The sequence below is a fragment of the Fundulus heteroclitus genome, chromosome 1, assembly GCF_011125445.2.
Source record: "Fundulus heteroclitus isolate FHET01 chromosome 1, MU-UCD_Fhet_4.1, whole genome shotgun sequence".
Classification (NCBI taxonomy): domain Eukaryota; kingdom Metazoa; phylum Chordata; class Actinopteri; order Cyprinodontiformes; family Fundulidae; genus Fundulus; species Fundulus heteroclitus.
The window spans coordinates 12,103,220-12,121,119 of record NC_046361.1 but is presented as its reverse complement, the minus strand read 5'-3'; the positions used below and the strand labels follow the sequence as shown (position 1 = coordinate 12,121,119).

General features: G+C 38.9%; 1 protein-coding gene across 2 annotated transcripts in view; it reads right to left on the bottom strand.

Moving 5' to 3' along the window:
* LOC105929122 (helicase ARIP4) overlaps window positions 1–13,069 on the bottom strand; it is an 82,919-nt gene extending 69,850 nt beyond the window's left edge. For both annotated transcript variants that reach the window (XM_021318646.2, XM_012866761.3), the window contains exon 1: window positions 12,913–13,069. The gene's annotated coding sequence lies outside the window, so the exon portion shown is untranslated. The remainder of the gene's footprint in view (window positions 1–12,912) is intronic.
* Window positions 13,070–17,900: the final 4,831 nt, after the last annotated feature.

Sequence of the window (17,900 nt, the reverse complement as noted above, 5' to 3'; positions counted from 1 at the left end):
TGCCTTACATAATATCTGGCTAATAATGCCACTGCTGAGTTCACTCAGAAAAAACAACTATATAACGGCAATTTCAAAGATATTTCACACGGTCAACGGCACTTCTCACAAAACATAAAAAACTGCTTAAAAATTACAGTTTATGATCAAAATCTACTTTACATCTGCTGACAGAGTGTTGCTACTTGTACAAAATAGAAACTTTATTTAGATTTTAATTCACAAACAGTCCTGTAAAAACGTAGAGGTCTGAGTAATTGAACCTTCACATTTTTAAGAGAGAGAAAAGCACACACTGCTTTTATGGAGATAATTCTCTTCTGTACCCTGAACTTTTTTATGCCCAAGGAACTGAACTATGGTAAAAAAAAATGACTACAGAGACATAACTTCAATGAACATTTAAATGAGGAATAAATGTGTGAGACTGTTTTACTGAGAAGTTACTTTTCTGTCAAAAGGCTCATTTAACACATAAGTCATAAATCACCACAGACTTAAGTCTCTTTACTTGTGCTGAAGAAAACTACATTCTTCAGTCTTATTGTTGGGTCCATTTTACCAGCGGTGTACCGTGCTTCACAACAGTATTTACAACCGTTGAAATTTTTAACATGTCTCATTACAGCCACAAACGTTAATAGGTTTTATGTGACAGTGTCAAGTGTATGACGAGCATGTGTATTCAGCCCCTTTACTCGGATAAATAAAATCCAGGGCAATGGTTTGCCTTCATAAATCAAATTACTAGTACAGTATATAGACTCCCCCTGTGTGTAATTTAATCTCAGTATAAATCCAGCTGTTCTGTGAAGGCCTCATAGGTTTGTTGGGGAACGTGTGGTGATTAAACATCACCACGAAGACCAAGAAACAGAGCCAACACATCATGCATAATGTTGTGGAGAAAATAGAGCATTCATCAGAGAAGAAGGTCCAAGGTAACTCTGGAGGAGCTGCAGAGGTCCACGACTCAACGGGGAGAATCTGTCGATATGACCGCTATTAGCTGTGCACTCAACTAATACTAATATATAACTTAAAACAATGCAAGAACAAAGAAAAGATGCAGTTTGCAACAAGCCTCTAAGGAGACAAAGGAAAGTGTTCTGGTCAGATGAAAACAACATAAAACTTTTTTTGCCTACATGAAAAACACAATATCTGATGGAAAACACTGCTATTCATCCTGGTTAGACCATCTAATTAGACCTTTCTACAAGTCTATCAAATATTTATTCTGTGTGTTAAACTATCAGCTGTGCAAATGCATGTAAAATTGAACATGCTGTGAATACAAGGTTTTTATTTGTAAAAAAAAAATTAAAACCAAGTATAATTTTCCTTTTAGCTTTCAATTTAACAGCTTATAGTGTTGGTCTGTTACATAAAACCATTTTACTGATCACTGAAGAGTGTCGCTATAACATAACACATGGTAAAACAAGTTTAAAGGGTCTGAATGTGTTTGTATGGCACTGTGGGGAAAAAGGAAAAAGACCCAACAAAAAGCTTTTCATTAGAATAATCTTTGATCTGAACACTATGATGGTGCCGAGCTAAAAACTCCACTGACCATTCACTGGCCGTCTCTTTGAGCGAAAGTAGCTAATTTGCAAGAGCAGTAAAACCACTGACACTTCACTTTACGGCTCTGCAAATGGATATTGTATAACATCTTTCTTTTAAGTAGAACTGGCTTACAGACTTATGTCTGCATCACATCCCCTCTTGTGTAACACAATTACACAAGACTGAAGCCTGGTGGTGCAAGTGAGGAGAGAGAGGGTTAACCAATCAAGCCAGGTTGCTTTCATCCAAAGCCGACAGGATAAACAAACAGGTCAAAGAGGGACTGCATTCGAAATATGGAAAATCTCTCTTTACATTGGTCGGTATGCATTTGTTATTTGAACAACAAAGGTTTTAGAAATATTATTATTAACACAATCATGGCATTTTATATAATTGAATTTAAAGATACTTTATTAATCCTAAAAGGAAATTAAAAGCGGGTGTAACTCATGTTATAGGGGATTCTTCAAAGAGTTGTTGTAGATAATGATGGCTGCAGGCAGGAAGGATCTCCTGTACCGGTCTGTCTTACAGCGGATCTGAAGAAGCCTCGAACTGAAGAGGCTGTGTTGTTGCATGACAGTCTGATGAAGAGAATTATCCATAATCTTCTTCATTTTAGGAAGAATCCTTCTTTGCACAGCCATCTCCAGAGGTTCTTCTTTATAAGCTTACTGAGCGTCTACAGGTCAGTTGCTCTGATGCTGCTAACCCAACAGATGATGGAAGAGGAGATCATATGCTCCACAAACAGACTTAAGATCTGCAGTATATTGATGCAAACCCTTAAGGTCCATAGCTTCTTCAGGAAGTACAGTCTGTTGTCCCTACTTGTAGACAGCTTCACAGTCGTCTCCACTTCTCCCAGGATGGTAATAGTGTTGAACCGATTCCAGTTTCTCTTGAACTCTACAACCATCTCCTTTGTTTTATCCACATTCAGAATGAGATGATTGCTTCCACACCATGCCACAAAGCAGTCCACCAGCTGTACCCTGTACTCAGCTTCCTGTCTATCTCTGATCCATCCAACGACTACAGAATCATGCGTATTTCTGCAAATGACAGGAGTCTGTCTTGTGCTGGAAGTCTGAGGCGTAACAAGTGAAAAGGAATGGTGAGAGAACAGTCCCATTTGGTGCTCCTGTACTGCTGCTTACCTGATTAGACACACAACCCTTCAGTCTCAAACTGTGGTCTGTTTGTCAGGTAGTCTCTGATCCAGGCGATTGCTGAGGCCTCCTCCTGAGTTTCTGACAAAGGAAATCAGGCTGAATTGTGCTAAATGCACTGGAGAAATCAAATCTAAGAACACGATTCTCATAGTGGTCTGCCTTGACTAAATGACATTGGGTTTGTTGCATCAGGTGTATGATGGCATCTTCAACTCAACGCTCCACGGCGATAAGCAAACTGCAGGGGATCCTGGTATTCGCTTGTGTGCGTTCTCAGGTGGGCCAACAGGTGCCTCTCTAGGGCCTTCATGATGTGGGATGTCAGGGCAACAGGTCTAAAGCCATTGAGGACGGATGGGTGAGTTTTCTTTGGTACCAAAACAAGGCAGGATATCTTCCACAACACTGGAACCTTCTGCTTGGTCAGACCTTCAGCACTCTGGGGTAGGCACCATCTGGACCTGCAGCCTTGTTCTGGTATAGTCTCTCTCCAGCTGCCTCTGCACTTAACTGCTAGATACAGGAAAGTGGATGGGGGAGGCAAAGGGGGCATCACCGTCTTCTGATTTGGTTGAGAACAAACAAGCAGAAGCAGAAGGGTCTATGGTTGAGGTGGAAAATAAAACATCTGAGAGGTGACAGGAAAGCCCTGAGTTTAAGGGGGGGGGGGGGATGCTGTGGTTTGGCTGTGGGCAGCAGAGGGGGATGCCGAGCTTGTTCCTGTTGATGAATGTGTGCAGCTCATCGGCTCTGTCCAGACTTCCATCTGTTCGATCCTCTTTTAGCTTGAAGCAATTTACTTTCAGGCTTAATCTACCAAACTATTTTTCACAGAAATTGATTTGTCAAATGTTTAATTACTGTTTTAGTTATTGCTTTATTTAGAACATGTAAAATTGCAAAGGATCATTCAGCCTTCACAGGGAGAACAACAAAAACATCTTCAAAACCATGACACCAACAGTGCTAAAATAGTTTTTTTAATCAACTTTAAATCCAGGTTTCTTGACCTTTTCTTTAAATTTTTTATTGATATTGTTGCATTACTTTAGCCATGGGACGTGAATAGCATAACCTTTAGCTACAGTGGGAAGAATTTTCATTTATACACAATCAGGTATTTGGATTACCCACTAAATGTTAAATGCTCAGACACACAGACCATTATTCTAATTTTAACATTGAGCCTATAAATACTCACCATGTGTACAAGGATCAGCCTGTATTTCAAATCATTGACCCAGAGGTCTCACACACAAGCAAAAATAAGCAACCTTGATCGGGAAAGAGAGTTGACCTGAAATGGCTCACTTGGATATTTTTAAACATATAAATCCCCGAGCCAATCCCAGCTGACTGTGACGTGTAAATCGCCCCACCTGAGCTGACAGAAAATAAAAATACCTGCATGCACAAATGACCTCATTGCAGGTTCTAAAACAAATCAAAGTTCTCAAAATTCAGTAAAAAATAGACCCTTTTAGCTAAACAGCTGTTGTTACCCATTATTCAATAAATATTTGTACCCCAGAGGGGAAGGCCTGGGATACAGCAGAGGAAGGATCACGTTCCAACATCTAAGACGAATGCCCATTGGATGTTGCTGGCAGCTGTCCAGCCAATCAGGAAGGGTTAAACGGGTTCACTCAGGTTGTTGGGTTCACTAAGGATCCTGCGGGAAAGGTCTCCTCTGTCTCAGCTATCTGGTTTGAGGTCATCTGTTTCTAATCACCTTCATAAACAACAGTTTTAGCAAGAGAGCAACCAGTCTGCTTTGACATTGTCCTAGAGGGGGACAACAAGTGCAGGAGGGATGTACTGGTAAGATGTTGGTGAGGTGATTCAGATATTCAAGTAACTCTTTTAAAGCTGCAGTAGGGAGTGTTGAGACAACCATGGACAGCCTGAAAATTTAAACAAGCAGACCAGACAGGGTCCTCCCCCTTGCTCTTGGCTTTGCTGCAGCTCTCCCTACACAGCCCCAGCCCCACAGCAGAGCCAGTCGCGCTGCTTCAGTGTTCACCTTTGTTTTTTGAGCAGGTGCCACTCATGAAATTAGCAGTTTTCCTGTAAAGCAGGTTGTTTTTTCACCATTTTTCCGCACAGCTGCAGCCCACCAGCAATCTTGAGCTTGAACGATTTTTGAAATACGGAATATGTTTTAATTGACACTTGCATTTATCACAAACTAATTTCCAGTTTGTTTTATCTGATCTCTGGGAAATGAATCAAAGGTAGCTCTACTCTGCAGAAAACCAATCACGATATCCATCTTTTTAAATGAAACTTTTTTCACTGTTTTTCCTCAGATAGAAAATGTATTAAAATTGTATTGTAAACCAAAAGTCTTCCTATTGGTGTCATGAAATAAGGTAAGGTTTAGTGTCATTGGAAGTACCATACAACAAAATACACATGGTGTCTCCCAGAATTAACAGCACACACCAAAACACAATTATGCATGAATTATTACCAGAAGGTAAAAGGGATTGGCGAATGGATGCAAATAAAAGGTATTGGCATGACTGATGTCAAAATAATCGTTACCGGCATCAGCCTTAAAAAAACTCTGTATCGGTCGATCTCTACTACTGATGAGCCAACAGAAAGGACAAAGCCATCATAACCTTTTTTAAAGCTGAATGCACTCGATTAAGTTAAACACGTTGTTTGTATGCTGCATATTCCTCTAAACATTTTTTTGAAATGTTTAGAGGAAAACAATGCCTTGTTTTGGCTTCACACTTTGTGGCTATATAAGTTAATTGTTCGAATTTTATGCAACCAACAATTACTTTTACTTCTGCCAGTTGTAATCACACTAAGTAGTGTAGATAGTGATATATCTCAGTGTAACATTTATGGATTTTTAAATAATTGATAAAGTCAATATATTCAATACAGGATGTAAGTTGCATGGAAAAGTCTGGTTTCCTACATTTTAATATGATTCTGATTCTGAAAGATGATCTAGGGACAGTCTTTTTTTCTTTCAGAAGACCACCCATGAATAAAATTAGTCAATTTTTTTAAATAACCATTCACTGTTTGTATTATTTGATAAATCAGTCAATTAATCTCAATCCCTGACCTTTTAGTTGAGTGATTAAAGAGACTTTAACTAAGGAATACATTTTTTGCAACCCAAAAAAGACACAATGCAAGCGACTGTCTACTGTCCCTAAATGCTCATCCAGGAAGAGTGAATGCTGCAAGTCAAAGACTCCATGCAATCTGCAGTGCTTGCATAGATAGAAAACTTTTTAACCAATCTGTCTGTATGATTTGATTCAATTGACTTTAAAAAGTGCCTTGAGATTACATGTTTTGGGAATTGATGCTATATAAATAAAATTTTATTGAATTGTGGACAAAGCTTGTTAATATATGACATTAAAATGTTCAAATACTGTACAATAAAGGTTATATGGTAGATAACAAGCTAAATGAAAAATTGCTAGGCACACCCATGTATATGTCTCTAAAAAAATCAAGTAAAGATAAGAGACAAAGTCCTTGACAGCTATAAGTCTGGAAAGCGCTACTAAGCTATTTCACACGTTTGGGAAGGCACCAGCATACACAGTAAGAGCCATTATACACAAATTGAAAAAACGGTATCTGAATGAATGAAGTCGTAAACCTCCCGAACAAGCTAACGCTAGCTGATTAAACAGACCCCTGAACTGCTATGAAAAGTTCAGCATGAGACTGTTTTTCTAAGCGCGCACCTGGGGGTGGGGCACGGAGGAAGTGCGGATCCAGTCAACTCCGTCTTGAACTAACCAGACATAGAAGTACAGATGTTTCACTTTTGTTAAAAAGTAAAAGAGGACTGTCAACACTTTGTTGTTCAATTAGTGAGATAAAACAGAAAAAAACAAACACACAACTGTTCTCCCATGATTGTTTCAACATACCGAGACTGCCAATGTCAGGAGAATCTGTATAAACTCCATTCACAACATTGGCTTTGTAATTTTTTTGCGTGAGGAGTGCCATGTGTGGCGTGTGTGTGTGTGCAGTCAGGGAAATGCGTGTGTCACACGGTCATTGCGTGAGAGTTGAAAGCCCTGTGTTTAAATATTAGCTTCACTGACACAGACAGCCTGATGAAGGTGTTCTGTGGCTCTGAGCTCCCCCATCAAGATGCGCTTCCCCTGGTGCAAAGTTCTGAACCAAGCAGTGCTCTGGTCTGTGGTACGAATCTTTGCAGAAAAATGTTCATCAGCTGATGCTCAGTTGGCTAATAAACAAACCATTGCACCCCCCTCTACTTCTCTGTTTAGTTGTAAAAGAATAATTTTTCGGAGCCAGGCCGAAGCTGACAGTCTGAGCATAAAAAAGTAGGAACCCGTAGCAACCTACCCAGCTGCTGAAAATATTACACAAAATTACCAGAAAGGCAGAACTCGTACAGGGCTGTTGCTCAATACTTTATCTGGACCAGATCTAGGATGACACCTAGATTTATTTTAGTTTAGAATGATCCTTTATTTGTCCCCCAGGTGTAACATTTAATAGTATCAACAACAAATTGACAATCAAATTGAAGCACATAGTGGCAAACTGAAGATAAGCAATTGTAATAAAATAAAATAACTATATGATTGAATCAAAGGTATACACTCCCATAAAATATATTAATATTTATACTGTTAGTGTTTCCTTGTCTACTCTTCTCAGAATAGGACTCAAACGTTTTACCACCCAAACCTTTTGGTCCATTCCCACCGTTTCCAACTCCGGCTCTAGTCCTGAAAAACTGGAACTAGGAGTGGAATCATGGAGACAAACAACCAGTTTAAAAGATGAGAGCACCACGATTAAAACCACGGTTACTTTATGCTTGTGATTTTAAAGACGTAGAAAGTAAGATTAACATAAGAATAAGTTCATCGTTTCTTCTCTTCCTGTAGTTTATTTTGATATCGCTGCAAAGATTGGAGAGGTCTATGAGCCTTACAAATAGCTTAGCAAATCCATGAATGCTAGTTCCAACTGAGGTCTGAAACACTGCCAGTCTAATATCATCAGGTGGTGATAGTAATTTGAGAGTCCATCTTATTAGAAAATGGTGTTAATATGGGTAAATGATTAGATGACATTATTAGATGGAATTTGTGCCCATTTTCCTCCTTCCTATTGTTTTCATCTGTGCTTCATACACTCTGTAACCTTTAGCAGTTTTGGAAAGGTATTTTGCATCCAGTACAAGCATCTGCATCTGTGAGACTCTGTCCAACTGGATAAATATTAAATTAGCATTAAAAATTCAATTTCATAACACTGGGGATATATTAGTCAACAACTACCACACTCCAAACAGGCCTTTGCCATATGAATATGATAGGGTCTTTCTGTTAAAGGGGATTTTCCCTCTCCACCGTCTCTGCATCCATGCTCGATATGAGGGATTGCTGCAAAGTCAACAACAGTATTTCTTGTGAATTGGTGCAATATAAATAAAATAGAAAACTCAATTGAACTGAATTTGCATTTATCCATCATTGTTCAGTGAAACCTTCTAACAATTGTATTGAGAAGCCAAAAACTTAAAGTTAAATATTTAGAAAGTCCAACTAAAAAGGTCCTCAGAAAAGCACAGATCTTTCTTTTTCTATTTTTTTTAAAGACGTCTGTATGTTAGCTAGACATTTAAGTTAGTGCAAACGTGGAGATTAGCTCTCTTTTAAGATTAGCTATCTATTTTTACTGGCCACAAGGATATTGTTATTATATCCTGAATTTGTGAAGTGTCAGTTGCATCTGAAAGGGGAGAATGGTCAGAGTGCTCTGTACAGCATCCATCAACTCCCTTCAAAAAGGAGTGTAGGTCAAAGTGACACTGCAGCTGAGTTAGGATCCAGTGACTGCCGAAGCAGATGTAATTCCACTTCTTTTCTTCAAAATTCACTTCAGTGAAACTAGCCCCAGTCTAGATTTTTAAATTAACTGTGGGGTCTTCAGTAAAATGAATGTCTGCTTTGTCTTTGACGATGCCTGTGCCTGAGTAAAGGTTTTACATTTTAATAAAAATAGGGCAGATACTCAAAGGTTTTTGTGCACAAGAACATGATTTTTGTTCTCAATTGAGTGATTACAAATTTCTCAAACGAGGATTAAATATATATTTATGTTTTACAATCTACCATGTGTCTCAGCTTTCGCACAGCTCATCTCATTTAAGAGGCCGCCAGCGTTTGTACATGTAGAGGTCTCTTCATGCTTCCACCCCAGAGCTCATTTGAGAGCAACAATCAGACGACTGCCAAGCATTAGATTATTGGACGGTGCAGAGTCATGCACTGATTTAGTGACCCAAACAGCAACAAAACTGTCCCCTGATCAGCCACAGTTTACAGACAACTATGTATGATAGCCAGCATGATAAATAGTATGATAAATGTGTAATGACAACTTTATGAATCTTTATAAAACATAAAGACTGAGACAGCGGGCTGACATGCCTGGCACCAAAAACATTCAACTAACTACCATTTTCATGAACTCTAACAACAATAACAAATGAAATAAAATCAGTCTAACATCAGTAAACAGCCCGAATATCAGCATCTGAATTAGCAAATCAAGCTTGCATTTAATCTGAGTGTACAAGATGTAGAGTTTTATAGACAGCCATTGTCAAAGCTTTATGTAACCCATTGTTGCTGTTCTATTCAAGACTTGCAGAACGAACAGGAAAAACCAAAACAAAGACAAACAGAACTGATTATTCAGACAGTAAGGCTGAATCAGGGTGGAAGTAATGAAAAAGATTCTTGAGTAAATGTCGAATTAAAGGAACAATGCAACTCAAAAGTCAGTAATGAAGACAGAAAAGAAGAATTAAGCGATATTAAATTAATTCTTCAGCAAAAGACAGTTTAACATGATACAAAATCTGACCCTTAGAAGCAAATAACTTGTTCAGGTGTACAAATATCCAAGAAAAGGAAAACAGACGTCTAGTTCTGACAACAAAGGTGCATTATTTAACAGCCTGGAATCCTAGATTTTGACCTTCAATACTCAGCCCCCAGTGAGCAGCTGACAAGGGTTCTTGAATTAAATATTAGTAAAACACAGTTTTTCAATTGACTAATTAGCAGTTAAGAAAAAAAATCTAACATGGACAAATCTATTTTTTCTCTCTGCGGTACGTACATATGTGTTTTTTTTTTCCAGACTATGATTAGTACCTCTATCTAAGAATCAGCAAGACGTTTTTCTTTCATACTGTATGTCAAAGTCCTTAGAAAGAAAAAATAAAGGCAACACCAGGTAAGATCTTAAAGGAAACCGGAACAGCTGGACTTAGTTTATTAATAACGTCAATTCTGCAGGCAGATCACTGAATTTGATTTTTTGAGGGGTCACAGTGAAAAGAGCTTTGCCAAATAAACAACACAGTACATATGTTTATATGTGAAAAAAATAAAAACAAATAAACATTTACAATTTTCTTTCCACTTCATAATGAAGCACTGCTCTGTTTTGCTCTATCACATCAAAAATCCTGATTAACAACATTAAAGTTTGTGGTTGTAATGTAACAGGAAAGGAGCACTCTTGCCTGAAGACGAAATTTTCTTTTGCAGCATGACAAGCAAAATTACCGGCATATATTTTAGAAATTTTTATCATAAGTTAATATTCAGTGGCTATCCAAAACTAGAATTTTCCAAACTTCTCTGATACGTATTTTGCAAATAAGACAGAACATGGTTAAAAAAAATGCCCATGGGGAAATTTTTTTTATTTAATAGTTCAAGAAGTATTGTATTTGAATCTTTCTTAAAAAGCCAGCAATGTTAATGATCTTAAATTGACAATCGATGAAAGTGCCGGTGTAATGCTCCACCGACACAGCTGCACTGCAACCACATTTGGACTTTACGGCAATAAACTACAAGATGAACCCACAATAAAAAAATAGAAAAAGACACAGAACAGACAAAAGAAAAACTAATAAAAGCTGAGCTAACGCAGCTGCAGCTCCTTCTACACCACAGATTTGTTCAAACTGGATCTTTTTGGCTGGAATGGTTGCAAAATTACAGGTGACAACCTCACCTGGAACGCTAAATCTGAGCATTCGCTCGACAACAAAGGGAGACAAATGGCCAGCTGCTTTCACATTCATCCCTAAGGGCAACTTAAACTCATGTTCTTTTTTATGTTTCAACAGCAGGAGGAAAAGTGAGAAACATACGAACTCCAGAGAGAAACACCTGAGCCCAGGACCCTCCTGCTGTGAGGCAACAGAGCTCCTCACCACTCGGCTGTGGCGTCTGACCACGCCAACACTTTTGCTTAGTTAATTCTGATCTGCTAACATGTTAGCGCCGTGATAAAGCATGGACCAGTGTGAGACGCTCTCGGAACGACCAAGATTAGTAAAAATATCACAGTATCACGATATTAACGCAAAGATTAAAATCTCCCAAATCCGCTCTGGTCTTATTTCTTTCTACTGAGGCCTTCCTCTTCTTCTAATAAACCTGTACGCGGTTTGCTACTTGCGACTTTCAGCCATGTTTAAAGCATGAGCTGAGAGCAGCGGAGCTACAATGAACAGCTAACCGCTAACCTAGCTGCTAAGCTAGCCGCTAAGCTAACCAGATACATAAACACTAGAAATGCGCATGCGCGGCCAGCAAGCGGAAGCTAACCAGGAACGTACACGCACACTGGTGTTAGGGCGCCTCAGAATGATTGGCATGTAGCCTAGGACAACCGATAGATAAGGCGATACCCCCAGAACGTGAGGGACAGAGGAGAGTGAGAGCAGGAACAAAACTCTGACCAATCACTGCCCTTCACACTGAAGGGCAGTGATTGGTCAGTTTTTACAGGCCTGCAGCTCTCACAGAAAACAAATTTTTTAACCTCCTTTTTCTGAATACATAATATATTCACTACTGTCAGGATGAAAGGACTATTCCACCCAGTATAACAAAAAGTGTTTCTGAACAGGATTACCAGCTATAGCTTTAAGTGAAAATATAGAATAAACACCCCCTAAATCCAAGTCTGCCTATAATGCAAATGACCATCTATTGTATAGATGGTTTTACTCTGAATTGTATAGAGTAAAACCAGGACGAAAAAGAGCTAGTGTTGGCTGGTAAATATGTCGGCTGTGGATTTGAGTAGCCAACCTTCAATCGTGCATGTTGCTTATAGCTGTCCAACTGCAATTTATATGGCAAATTGCTGTCTTTCCTGAGTTCCCAGTCAGAACAATTAGCAGGTAAATAAATCCCCTGAAGAAAAAAAAACCCTCAAGACTAAGAAAGTCAGAGCTCACCAAGGAACCCCATGTTTGGTGTCCGGTATGGCTGCTCACATATAGATGCTGCTGATATTACTTCTGATGGTTTGTGTCTGGTTTAACCAGTGGCAGTGCTGGAAAACATTGCCTGAAAACATATTAATTTTATTTCTGAATGCATGAAGTTCAAAAATAGTGCTCTCTCTCTCTCTCTCTGCAACAACTTTGTTGGCACAAAATCTTATTCAATACCTGGATACTTAATTCATTTATAATTTCCAGTTTCGCAAGAGCAAAAATATTGTGTCTGGACCATGATGTCTTCACATCAGCAGCTATAGCCGCTGGTTCAACGGGTTGCTTCAAATACAGAGGTAGTAGTGTGACACAGAGCTGCTGCACCTGTGAGCCCCTCCTGATCTTCAACCTCTGGACCTCACTGAAACCAGATCCACTCATTCAGAGTTCACCGAGGCCACGCAAAGACACTGCAAGTTCAAAATCAGCACAAACATCACGCATGCACGCATACAATTTCCGACGTCACAGTGATTTATCATGCACTTAGTTTCAGTTTAACCCATCAGGATAACTCCCGCCGACCATCCCGCGAGGCCACTTGAAGCCCACTGATGTGCCGCCGCTGTCAGCTGGTGTCACAAAAAGAAAAGCTGCGCCGCTCCGCTCGTCTCATTGAGACGGAAGCAGGCTGCAGCGCAGCAATGCAGACAGCAGGAAGGAAGCGGAGGTGCGCAAGTGCAGCATGCTTCCATTGTGTGTGGCGTGTGGCGGAGGGGGCAGCACTTCATAACCATCCGCACCCTCACGCCAACAGAGGAATTTAGTTTTAAAGGGAATAAAAACCCGCTGCTCTGAGTCTCTCACCTTCCGTCCGCGTTCCTGCCGCCAGTCCCTTCAAGTTTATAGAAGAATGCAAGAAGCTTGGAGCGGTAATGAGATGCAGGGAGGGCTTGGCCGCTTTGACTGATTCACCGGTTTTCTGCCTGAAAAAGAGGAGGGTCGCTCCTGCCGGCGTGCACGCGCCCTGCTCACAATATTACGAAAGTCCCGGAAGTGCACGAGCATCCCAACTGTTGTGGGTTCCTCCTCGCGCTGCATGACGGTGACGAAGCGAAACACGGAGATTATTTAAGGGAAGCTAAAACAAACAGAGGTGGGCAGACTACCCCCCCCCCCCAAAAAAAAAAAAAAACCCACACAACAAAAACGAAACTGCACTCAAGTAGAAGTGTTACTTCAAAATAATTTAACTAGAAGTTAAAAACTAGCCAATTACAAATTTACCGAAGTAGGAGTAAATAATGCATTGGTTGAAGTCTGTTTAAGATGCTGAATACATGTTTATTCACAATGTCTGCTTTATTTATTTTTCTTCCATATTTTGAATAACTATCTGATAATACAAAATGCTCATTACTATTTTACAACACCATTATGTGCAGGTTGCAATAATTGCTGAGTGGTATAATGGGTTAAATTAAATGCCACTTTTCAGAGGCTCCCCACGTCCAAATTACTTTGTTTTAATGTAAGCTTCCTTTCTGGTTTGCAATGGGGTGGAAAATTGTGTCATATTAGGTTCTAGTTTAAAATAATTCCCCCGTCCCAGACGCATTTTATAAAATATCTAGAAGGCGAGTGCAAAAAAGCAAAATAATACCTAACATTTTGGTCTGGTGGATGTTGAAGACTATTGTTGACACTCTTTAATCTCGTTGAAAAATAAATAGACAGTTCTGATGCATTGCTTTGATAAACAAGTGAGCGTTTGAAATCTACTGGCTGTTTCTTGTTCAAACTCTGCCCTCTATTGGCCAAATGTAGACATAGCAATTTAGTTTAGCATTCAGTTTTGCCTTGTATTCATTCAACAAAACTGTAAACTTACTCCTCAGAAACAACCCTTGATTTTTACACTTCAATCGTAAAAGGAGAGTTTTATTACATTTGAAAGACCAATACCCACAACCTTGAAATTTCTATATAAAGTGTAATATCGTATCAAAATTATTAAATTTAAATTAACTAAACTGTGGATCTTAACTGATATATTATAAAAATATCTTTACATTCAGCCATAGTGGTTTTGAACATAATGTGTACTTTTTTTTTAGCATAGTTATGTTTGCTTGTTTGTTTTATACAGCCATATTACTATCATGGTCAACCTGTTTTTGCTGCATGGCTTCCATTTTAAATAATATTATTAGATTCTAAAGTTAAATCCTGTTTGGAAATTTATTTGGACTTGGTTGGTACGGCAGATAATGTACACGACTGTCTTGTTTATAGACTTTATTTAAATTTTTTTTGTCTTTGATTCAGCTGTGACATTTTTAAACGGACAGTGTGTAATTAATTTGGGTTTTAATTAGCAAAAATCAAGTTTTGCTTTTATAAATACATATTCCGGAAAAGTCTAAAAAACTCTCATCAAAAATGAAAGTGTTCTCATAATTTAGATTTAGTAGTTTATAAATACATACACCCACTGGGAGGCGCAACGTTGCATCACTAATTCTGATTTCAGTAGCCAAAAGGGGCCAAACATGTCAGCCTATGTGTTTTCCCTATTTGTTTTCTGTAAGAAGACGAGCTGTCGGTGGAGGAGTAGAAAACAAACAAAGGCGACAGTAGATCATTCTATTTTCTGTTGAATTTAAGGACCATTCATACTCTTTGCCCAGAGTAATGGAAGAGAAAGTAACCAAGACAAGAAAAAGAGGTAATAACCGGGTGAAATGAGAGTCTATATCGGCGCAGCTATTATAACCAGGTGGAGATAATTCATAAGGGAGAAGAGATTTAAAACAGATGCAGTGGTTTCTGGCTTTCTGCTGGACATGTAAGTTAATTCAATATAACAGTGAAGTTTGTTTTGGCTGTCTGTTAGAAACAGGGCAGTGTAGAGAAGCAACTATTCTGTCCTTGGGCCATTTATGATACGCCACGGTTTCTGTAGTAGTTATTATGTGCTTAACGACGAGGTTGTTCATAATTCACTTAACACACCACTAGATGGTGCGCTAGTGTGAAAATCTTAGACAATGGGTCTTTAAATAATCAGTTTTCTGTAATCTTCTGGTAGTAAATATTTCCTAAGGAGTTTACGTTTCTCGTGTTCCGTATTTTAACATACAAAAAATCATAGAAAATCTGAATATCGTGAACAAGCTCAACATTTTTGTTTCCCATTTTAAAAAGTGAAACTCATTACACAGAGTGAAATATGTCTTGTGATTTTGATGCTCATGATTTACACGTGATGAAAATCCAATATTTGGTGTCCCAGAAAAAAAATTATATTAGATATTACAAGAACATATGTTAAAAGGAAATGTCAGGCATCTGAAAAGCATTTTCATTTCTATGCACTCAATACTTGGTTGGGTCATAAATTACTGCATCAATGCGGCATGGCATGGATGCATGGCATCACACTAGACTTCAAGCAGTGTGGATTCTGTGCCTTTGCAGGCTTGCCCCAGACTCTTGGAACTTGATTTCCAAATGAAATGCAAATACTGTTCTCATCTGAAAAGAGGACTTTGGACTACTGAGCAACAGTCCAGTTCTTTTTCTCATTAGTTCAGGTAAGACACTTTTGACATTTTGTCTTATTCAGGAGGGGCTTGACACGACGAATACAGCATTTTTAGCCCGTGTATAGGTTTCGTCTTGTATTTGTGTAGTGACTGTTGATGTGCTGCCTCCAGCCTCCTTGTAAAGCTCCCCTACATTCTTGAATGGATGCTGCTGATGCTCCTTTTCCTACGACACCGTCCTTCCACTAAACCTACTATGAATATGCTAGAATACAGCACTCTGTGAACAACCAGCATTTTAAGCTGTGAACATTTGTGGCTTTCCCTCCTTGGGAGGGAGTGAATAATCTATTGGACATCTGTTCAGTCTTCCCCATGATTGTGTAGCCTAAACAGACCCTACACTGGGGGACCGTATGGAGCTTCAGGAAACCTTTGCAGGTGTTTCAAGCTGATTCGGGTGGGACACCATGAGTTTTCAATATTTAACTTTTTCACAATATTCTACTTTTCTGAGACAGAATTTTGGGTTTCCATTATCAAAATTATAACAAATGAAAACTGTAAATATTCACTGTATGTGTAATGAATCTATGTAATAAATGAGTTTCACTTTCTGAAACTCATTTAAAAATATTGAAAAACTTTTCATAGATGTGACCTTAGAGCTCTTTTACCTGAAACTTTGTGATCCGTATTTCCTTTATTTTTATTTTTATCCCTTCCAGGAACTGGGATTGCCAGTGTACTGGGCAACAGGTAAATCTTAACACTGATCACGGTCATGTCAAAATTATTCACCTCCCTCTGCAAATGAGGGTTGTAAGCAAAATGTAAATGCTATTAGCACATCAAGAACAATGAAAATAGCTCAGTATGATGATTAGAAATGGTTTTCAAATAATTAAATACAGAATGCTGCTTTTAATGACTGCTGCTGTAGAATGAAAATTATTTAACCCCATCAAGACAAGCATATTTAGTGCTCAGTAGAGTGCCCTGTTGTGACTTCAAACCTGATCCACGGTGAGACACCAGCTTCTCGCAGTGTTTCTGATGAGTCTTAGCCCTCTCCTCGTGGGCAAAAGCCTCCAGTCTATGAATCCTCGTGGCTTTTTGTGTTTTTACTGATGTTTTCAATCCCACCAGAGATACTGAATAGAGTTCAAGTCAGGAGGACTATGAAGTTAATTCTAATCTTCAACAACTTGCTCTGAAACGGAGTTTGTTTTACTGATTTTCCTGTGGTTGGGCTGCATGTTGTTTGATGCGGCCTGTCCAGTTGCTCAGCTGCCTTTGTCTACCAAGTGTTGCGGGAAACATCTGCGGGGCTAAGGTTTGCTCACAGCCTTTGTCGTTTTTTTCCCCCTTCCTTTACATTCCATTAATCCTCGACATCTTTTTGTTTCTCATGCCCTCTACCCTTTGATGTTGACAGGATTTGGGTTCTGTTTTATGCATCTCTGAAGACAGAGGCTTCTGTCTGCTCAATCATCAACCACCGAAGAGCATAAAATAAAATGGTTTTCAGAAGATTCATTTGGCGTGTTTGTGCAACTGCATGTGTGAGTGCGTGTATATCTGTGTTTGGGTGATATCAGAGGAGTGACATGATAGATGGATGCCACCGGATGCTCAGGAAATTGGAACAAGCTTTGCACACCAGCCATGTAGTCGGTTTTGGCTGGTGTTAAATCAGTTTCAAAATATCTGTCTCATAAGTAATTGAATTGAACTCCACCATTTATGTTGCCTAAAAACACAAAACAAAATCTACACAATGAATGCACATCAACACAGGGCAGCAAGACCTATTTTGTGTGCAACTGAAGTAAAACACAAGAGGACTGTGCAGTAGACTCACTTGAAATCTGAAGAAACCATTCATGTATTCCACAGCTTTCTGTTTAAAATTGTAGTTTACAAATATATATTCAATTATTTTGTATATCTCACAAATTAACAGTTTGGAACAAAACTGTCTTCTTTTTAGTGAAAGACATTTAAAGTCTGAGGCCATTGTCTACAATAAGAAAGAGATTTCTTTGCTCCAACCAGATCAGTGCAGCGTCTAAGTCAGAAAACAAAGGGCTCAGTTAACTACTCTATCTACATCGCAACCCTCACCTTTCACTAAAAATCTAAAAGAACAATATAAAAACAAAATAACATGCAAGTGGTTGAAAGTTTTTTTTTTCTTTGGGTGGCTGGGCTCAGCCTTGGGCGATATGGTGAGGAGCTCCGTCTTTCAGTGAGACTTTGAAGAAAGTCTCACTGACATCCAAAAGACTCTATTGAGGTGGTTTG